Source organism: Glossina fuscipes, unplaced genomic scaffold (assembly GCF_014805625.2).
Source record: "Glossina fuscipes isolate IAEA_lab_2018 unplaced genomic scaffold, Yale_Gfus_2 1, whole genome shotgun sequence".
NCBI lineage: Eukaryota > Metazoa > Arthropoda > Insecta > Diptera > Glossinidae > Glossina > Glossina fuscipes.
The window spans coordinates 10,992,881-11,001,935 of record NW_023998415.1 but is presented as its reverse complement, the minus strand read 5'-3'; the positions used below and the strand labels follow the sequence as shown (position 1 = coordinate 11,001,935).

At 33.9% G+C, this 9,055-nt stretch overlaps 1 protein-coding gene across 4 annotated transcripts in view; it reads left to right on the top strand.

Moving 5' to 3' along the window:
- Nucleotides 1-9,055, top strand: part of LOC119631790 — a 10,330-nt gene continuing 1,275 nt past the window's right edge. Inside the window, exon 1 of one of the 4 annotated variants that reach the window (XM_038024294.1) lies at nt 1-27. The gene's annotated coding sequence lies outside the window, so the exon portion shown is untranslated. Of the gene's footprint in view, nt 73-9,055 lie in introns of all 4 variants that reach the window. The other 3 variants (XM_038024295.1, XM_038024296.1, XM_038024297.1) reach the window with 3 other exon arrangements.

The following is a 9,055-nucleotide window of genomic DNA, read 5'->3' as shown; positions in this document are numbered from 1 at the left end:
CAGACTTCATGTTTTTGTATCCTTGGAATAGTTTCTATGAAGTTTAGCGAATTCAATAACAAATTTAACTGTGTCTAATTCGAAAAAATTTGCAGATATATATACAAAATTCAAGTGAAATTTTTATCGTTCCATTTTTAAGATTAGATAGGTTAATTAAACGAAGATTAACGAACGAATCGATATGCGAAGTTGGCATGTCGGTAATATATTGTAACGCTGTAATAGGTGATTGCACTTTATATATATGTAAGGTTAAGCGTTTAATATGTCAGTATGTAATTACAGATTCATTCTTTTGATTTGTGTGTGTGTGAGAGAAAGAGAGGGAGAAAGAGATATTGAGAGAGAGAGAAAGAGAGGTAAAAAGCGATAGAACAACTTTAATCACACACTTTAGTCACATGCTTTTGCATAACGTGCGTTTTCTTCTCCTATCGCAAATATGATATTTATAGTATTTGAAGCACCTGCAAATGCCATAGATAAGCAAAAAATAAACTAAAAGTTTTATATTTCTGGATTTGTTATAGGAATTCCACAACATCTTTAGAGTACTTATAAATTAAATCAAACAATTTTTGTAATAATTAAGACATCATTTCATTAAAACACATTATTATAATTATACTTATTCTATACAAAAAACGTAAAAGAGTATTTATTGGAGTCTCGCTCAGTTACTTCGTATGCAAAATTTTAACTATTTATCACTATTGTTCACTTCAAAACTATTTCGCGATAATTCACGACCGGATTTCAAATTTTATTAAAGATTCATCCTTGGCTTAATTGCATTTCTTTTTGGAAAAACACATTAAATAATAATGCACTGTATACCTAATACGTACTTCAATAGAGAGAACTTCATCTAAATTTTCATAATTATTCTATAGTTTCTTATATATCGCGTAGAACACACGATTATAAAATATGACTACCGCGATGTCTATTAGCAATAAGTCGACAAAGAGATGGTACGTTTAAAAATAATAAATTTTACTGCAATAAACATTTTTGGCAAATGTTAGCTACGTCTGTGAGCTCTACCGGAGTTTGTAGACCGAACAATAATTTCTGGATTGGAAAAACGACTCAAAGTTAATTCGATCCAGAAGTATATTTTGAAGAACTTCCCGAACTAACTCGAAAACAACTTCAGGACGGTCAGCAATCACAATCAGTGGTTCCCTAGATTAAAACCAATAAAAACACTATTATCCCATTATAGCCGTCCACCATTACCTAACCTACACCATCCTGCAATCATTCCTATATCAAGTTTTTAAAATAAGGCCTTATACGGGAACTGATCTGATTCGAAGCATTGCTCGTCTTTTTGGCGACAATACATCGTTACATTTTTTCAGCTAACGTCGCCAGATATTTGCAATAACAGTTTCATTCATTCATTAGGAGCTCGTAACACGCTATACCTTGCTGATCCCACCACATGCACCACAAGACTAACCCATGACCTTTTTCACTGAGATTGTTGTAGTAGATCGACTTTTCATCGCCACTCGCAGTACGCCACACGAAGGTCATTCTTTGTTTTCGCCTGGCCAGCAACGAAGCCTTGATGTTGAAATAGTTCGAGACGGCATTTTGCGTCAATTCGAATTGTAGCCCTTTCCCCCCCTTTTGAATATTTTTCATCGCAACTACGCGTCTACGAAACAGTTGATTCATCAGTTGCTAAGCTGCTTAAAGATATTTTGACAATTTGCGCTGGTTCCGTCCAATAAGTCTTGCAATTCGTTATCTTCGAACTTTTTCACTCCCCCAGGACGCAAGATCACCACTTCTGAACCGTTGAAATAAAAATCGACATTTGGGATATGTTGGATTACCATGAGCTTCTAAAAGTGTTTGATGGGTTTCGGCAGCAGATTTTTTATAAATCAAACGACAAAAGTAATGAAAGTCGAAAATGCAATTTTTAGCGTTCCATCATGAACGTCTGTGTACGCACAACAACTTAACAACAACTTACTAATATTCAAGGGGAAAACTATTATTTCATACAGAGAAAGATCAAAATCATCGAATTTAACCGTCGTGTCCATTTATACGTCGCATTACTTTATCGTGTTCGCTAATAGATATCGCTGATCGGAATACATGCAATCATCTGATAGGAGATGGCCCTGCCATAAGTTTTTCTGAGTGTTGCATATACCCGAACAAGCTCAATAGGCCCTTGTGCCACAAGCGGTATAGCAGTTAGAAAAAAATTGTTTAAAGAAAGTCTATTCTATGGAATTAGTGTGTGTTTTAGTTAAACGTAACTGAGTGAATCAGTACACTCGCCAACGAAGCGCACTGTGTAATGGTGTCTGTCTGGAAACACCATGCGTTCTTGATTAGATTTAAGTTAATTTGGAATGGCAATGATCCATCAGTCACTACGAATGATATTTGCTTTCGAAAAATCATAGAAATTGCTTTGGAAAACCAAAATGTTGTATACGATATAATTCTTGGATCGATAGCTTGGATTTTTTAAAGAACATTATATTCATTCAAAATATATTTTCTTAATGCCCAAATAAATATTTGTAGAGTAAATATTTTTCTAATACAGCTTAAGTGGAATTTTGTATCAAGTCACATGTTTTTGATTACCAATTGCTTGTCGTAAGGCCATTTAAGACCTTGTTATTTGTTTACTTACAATAGCGTTTGTTATATTAAGCATTTGTAATGAAAATGTTATTCGAGAATGTTCATTAAAAAATGCAATGTCAACATCTTTTCCCTATAAAAAGATTAAAACGAATTCTGAGTTAATTGTTTCGATAAATCACAACAAGAGACCTAATCGTGAGTAACAGAAAAAATGTTATCTGCTTGAAGACAATAATTTAGACTATGTTTGAAGCAACGTGAGCTCATACATATTTGCACTTTACATCCCTTTTTGGTAAGTGTCACATATATCTGTCTCCTTCTCATCTGTATGAGTAGCCGAATAAACAAAGGGTCGCGATTGTCGTTGGTGCAAATCTGAAGTGCCGTGGCGTACCGTTCAATACCGTTGAGCATATGTTCTAAGTTATCCGGCAGAAGTTAAATCGATTGCTTTGTTTTCGTGTTTGCAATACTAATACTTTATGATGAAAACTGTTACATGGTTTACTTTAGCTAAATTTGGACCACTATAGCACTACTTTACGGACTCCTTGTCGGATAATGGTTGTCGTGAACCTTAGGCCTTTCCGGGGAGCGCTTTATGGATTGCGATAGTATGTGATAAAGAGAGATAAAGAAGAATTTCATCAGACAACGTGATCTCGAGATGTACTTAAAACTCTAAATTTCTATAAAACTCATATAGATGTCTTATAATTAAAATGCGGATATCCGTGAATGAATAGCACGCCTGAAGACAGGTAGTTGCCTGATCTCAAGCGATATTTTTAACTTGTGAAAGTAAAAATAGGAAAACTTATATATATATATATATATATATATAGGATCAAGTATTAGATTTTTAATACTATATAATACATAGGATCATATATATGTAGGCCGATTTTTGAATTTTATAGACATATAGGCAACTCTAATAAGAGTTGATACGAAGCCATGAAGAAATTAGGTGACGCGCGGATCCTTCAGTGAAGTTTATTATTATTATTATTATTGATTTCGCCAGAGAAATAAATTCTAAGACTAAACTCTTAAAGCACTAGCATGCATCTAAGGCTATCGGCTTTTATTAAAAACTCGACCACACTCGAGATTCGAACCCACTAACATTGAGTTGCTATTCGAGATTCCTTGCCTTCGGCCACTCAGGCGGCTTCAGTGAATTTTAATTTAAAGTATTGTTTAAAAAAAAAAAAAGGAGATAATAAATTTAGTGGCAATAACCATAAGCATAATTTACTTATAATCTGCACTAATTAATTAAAGAGCTGAGTCGTATTTTGAGCCTATTTGAGCTTGAATCACAGACTATGGAAATATGAGTCAAAAAAATGGTTCGTCTTTGATTTTTCTATACCCATGACAATAATGTAAGAAGGAATTACAGGTACGAAATTGCAAACAAAAAAAGAGGACTATTATCAGACGAACCGCAAAAAAAAAAAAAAAAAAAAAAAAAAATGAATTAAAATGTTGAGAAATGTGAATCGATGTGTAAAGTTTATATGTAAAGCATGTGTATTTTTTTTGCATAAAATAACAATAACGACAACGACAGCATTACTACATATTCATTATATGTAATTGAAGACATATTTATTGCTAACATATTTTGTTTGCTTGTTTGTCTGTATAGTGATGTATATGTCATGTATAATGATGATGATCATCATCTTGATATTACTGCTGCTTGACACATGCCGCTTTTGCGGTAAAGTGTTAAAATTTTTATTAAAACAAACCTTGAAAAATTATTTTACATTTGTACGTATGTGAACGTAAATAATACTTGAGATGCTCGAGACCCATCACATACAAGAAAACGTATCTTTAAACAATAAAAATAAAAATGAAATTAAAAGTAAACAACCAAAAGAGATTTCGGCAGTCTTTTGCTGACATTGGTTGGTTACCAAACATATCAAACTGGCCGAAACCAAAGTATACGTAATAACATATGGATTGTCTGTGAACATAGTGGTCACGTTGTGTATTGCTGCTGGCATTGCTGAACAATCAACACACACAAGGTAGGTATACTTGTCATTGCGCTTGCTTAAGGCTTAACAATTTTTTTTTTTTTTTCTTCTTTTCTTGTTGAAGTAAAATTTCAGTAAAAGTTCTTGCGGTATTTTTATGGTTTTGTAATATAAACTTTTTGATCGTTGTTGCTTTTATTGTTCTCCATTATTGTTACTTGCAAGAACACCGTACATATGGTACAGACTGCTTGCTGCACTTGATTGTTGTACTGTTTCGTATATTGTGGTGCATTACTTCAGGTCAGATGTTCTCAATTCAATTTTGTCGAGATGTAACGCTTGTCTGCATTTCATAAATCATTTCTCGTCAAACGCTCACCTAAAACGCCTAATTAAGTTATCTTATGTTATGCATAATTGTATCGGAGGCTAATTAATGATTGAGGTAATATAAGTTAAACATAAATTTTAGCGTAGGGTGTTCAAATGCTGCCTCTTTATATATAATTCAAAATTAAAGTACATTTAGATCGAATAGAAATGCGAGTTATTTCTTTAATTTACATAGCACTTCATGGCATTCGTCTCCTCTTCTTTTAATATGAGTTTGCATAAATGATCGCTTCTGGACTTTTTCAAAAGTTCTAATGTCGAATAACAAACTTTAATCGTTTCTCCGCCTAACTCAGCACTCAGTACTTCGCATGAATGAGGTAAAAAAAACTGGTTGAGGTGTTGAGGCTATGGATTTTTTGTGATTGCTTGCAGTACACCTAATAACTTTACATGACCCCAGTCCATTGGATTTATTTCGCATGCTTTTGGTAACCAGTTGATTTCCGCCTTTCTGGAGATAACATGATCATTGAATTATCTTCGTCTACACAATTGAATTCGCCGCTTGATGTATGACATATTGTATCAATTGATTGAAGTCACACTTCATTCCCAAATCGATATTCATTTCTACAGTAACGGCAGTTTTTTTTTTTATTTATTTTTTTTTTTGTACACATAATTACATATCCGTGAAAGAGCTGTGTGGACTGCCTCTCTGAAAAAAAGAATTTTAAATTCATAATCGCTGTGATCACAATGATCTATTTTAAACAGTTTAACGGTTATTAGTTGGAACTAAACTTTCTAAAAATAGAAATGCAGACCTTTCGATTATGAGAATTTGGCGGATTAGATTACGAAGAGGTAAGAATTTTTGCCATTAGATAATTATTGATCATTTGAGTTGTCCCACGCTTGAGTTAGCTCAAATAGGTTAAAGCACTTGCAGTCGAATAATAAGGACCAGAGGATGGGTTATTTTGAATTGCGGAAAGCATAAGTGAAACCACTGTGCTCGCGTGTGCACAAGTAGAGTTAGGCAGCACACTGGGTTTTTTTTTGAATTTACGACGATTGTGACTGATGCGTCATCAGCAGAGTTGAGACTGTTGTGTCAATCGGCGCTATTAACTTTGTTGCCGTTAAAAGCAAATGAAATATTATTTATAGGGTACCCTGTGAATATCTATATCCCCCAACTTAGTCCATTCAACATATTTGCGACTGATTATATAGCGTTAATGGTAATGTCTCTTTATGTTGCTACATCGCTCAGGTGGTTATGAAAACTTTATTTGTTTTTATTTTATAGTACTAATCAATATCCGTTACATTGCCATGAAAGATACAAGGGATAAAAGCATTCCATTATAACCAAAAGGTTGTAGCCTTCAAACAATTTTTGAACTTTCGTAGAACTTGCTTACTAGACACCAAATGAAAATTAAAAAAAACCTCTCTGTTCTTTAATAGTCGGATAGAAACAGTATCTGCTTTTATGACTCTTTTATTTATCAACTTGAGTGAATGTAATTTGTTTCAATATTATATTTTTCGATTCACGGATTATCCCAGAAATGTGTAGAAAATAATTGCTTGGCTTTTCCAATGATCATCAGCAGCAGGTTCTATAAAATATATGCTTAGATTGATTGTATTTGCAAATTCTGACTAAACTCACTTTCTAATAACTGACGAAGAATACGCATTGAAATCAAATTCAACTTATCGTTTTTCTTTAGACAAGATCCTCTATAAAAATTTCCTTAGGTACATGAAATGTAATCAAATAAGAGCTATGTCTCTTTAAGTCCGATTCTGGAAAATTTCTACAGAATTAGAGGTCATTCGACTTAATCTTGTAAGAAAAAGATGGGCGGATGGTACGACGTTGAATAAATATATATAGTATCAACATAAAGGCCAGTCCATATATATTTGCTCTTGACTGCGATTTTGATACCTCTCCTTATGATCTAAGTCGCGCGCGCGACGTAGTATACATATAATAGGTGCTTGCGTGTATTCCGATCAGCGATATCTATTAGCGAACACGATAAAGTAATGCGACGTATTAATGTACACGATGATTTTGATCTTTCTCTGTATGAAATAATAGTTTTCCCCTTGAATATTAGTAAGTTGTTGTTAAGTTGTTGAGCGTACACAGACGTTCATGATGGAACGCTAAAAATTGCATTTTCGACTTTCATTACTTTTTAGAAGCTCATGGTAATCCAACATATCCCAAATGTCGATTTTTATTTCAACGGTTTAGAAGTGGTGATCTTGCGTCCTGGGGGAGTGAAAAAGTTCGAAGATAACGAATTGCAAGACTTATTGGACGGAACCAGCGCAAATTGTCAAAATATCTTTAAGCAGCTTAGCAACTGATGAATCAACTGTTTCGTAGACGCGTAGTTGCGATGAAAAATATTCAAAAGTGGGGGAAAGGGCTACAATTCGAATTGACTGAAAGTGCCGTCTCGAACTATTTCAACATCAAGGCTTCGTTGCTGGCCAGGCGAAAACAAAGAATGACCTTCGTGTGGCGTACTGCGAGTGGCGATGAAAAGTCGATCTACTACAACAATCTCAGTGAAAAAAGTCATGGGTTAGTCTTGTGGTGCATGTGGTGGGATCAGCAAGTTATACCGTATTACGAGCTTCTAATGAATGAATGAAACTGTTATTGCAAATATCTGGCGACGTTAGCTGAAAAAATGTAACGATGTATTGTCGCCAAAAAGACGAGCAATGACTGTAAACGTACGCACAGTCATTCTCTTTGCATGACAATGCTCGGCCATATATTGTAAAAGTTGCTGCAGCTTGGATGGGAGATTCTGCCGCACCCAACGTACTCACCCGACGTAGCGTCTTCTGATTTTCATTTGTTCAGATCGATGCAGCATGGCTTGGCTGTTAGGCGATTTCGAAATGCTACAGAAATACGAAAATGGGTCGAAGGTTGGGTCGCCGCCAAACCAACATCGTTCCTTTGACATGGCTTCGCCATTTTGCAAAATGATACGAAAAAGTTTTAGTGAATGATGGAAACTATTATTATTAATATACATTGTATCAAGTTTTCTCAATGAATACATTTTCCAAGTGAAAAAATTATCAAAATACATGAAAACACCTATTATATATAATATTAGTCATTTTAGTTTTAAACTTGTCCATTTGTCTTGTCTTCTTGTATTCAAGTTTGATACGTTAGCGTGTTTTGACCTAAGCACGAACGATATTAAAAATGCTTCGAATCAGATCAGTTCCCGTATAAGGCCTTATTTTAAAAACTTGATATAGGAATGATTGCAGGATGGTGTAGGTTAGGTAATGGTGGACGGCTATAATGGGATAATAGTGTTTTTATTGGTTTTAATCTAGAGAACCACTGATTGTGATTGCTGACCGTCCTGAAGTTGTTTTCGAGTTAGTTCGGGAAGTTCTTCAAAATATACTTCTGGATCGAATTAACTTTGAGTCGTTTTTCCAATCCAGAAATTATTGTTCGGTCTACAAACTTCGGTAGAGCTCACAGACGTAGCTAACATTTGCCAAAAATGTTTATTGCAGTAAAATTTATTATTTTTAAAAGTACCATCTCTTTGTCGACTTATTGCTAATTGACATCACGGTCGTCATATTTTATAATCGTGTGTTCTACGCGATATATAAAAAACTATAGAATAATTATGAAAATTTAGATGAAGTTCTCTCTATTGAAGTACGTATTAGGTATACAGTGCATTATTATTTAATGTGTTTTTCCAAAAAGAAATGCAATTAAGCCAAGGATGAATCTTTAATAAAATTTGAAATCCGGTCGTGAATTATCGCGAAATAGTTTTGAAGTGAACAATAGTGATAAATAGTTAAAATTTTGCATGCGAAGTAACTGAGCGAGACTCCAATAAATACTCTTTTACGTTTTTTGTATAGAATAAGTATAATTATAACAATGTGTTTTAATGAAATGATGTCTTAATTATTACAAAAATTGTTTGATTTAATTTATAAGTCCTCTAAAGATGTTGTGGAATTCCTATAACAAATCCAGAAATATAAAA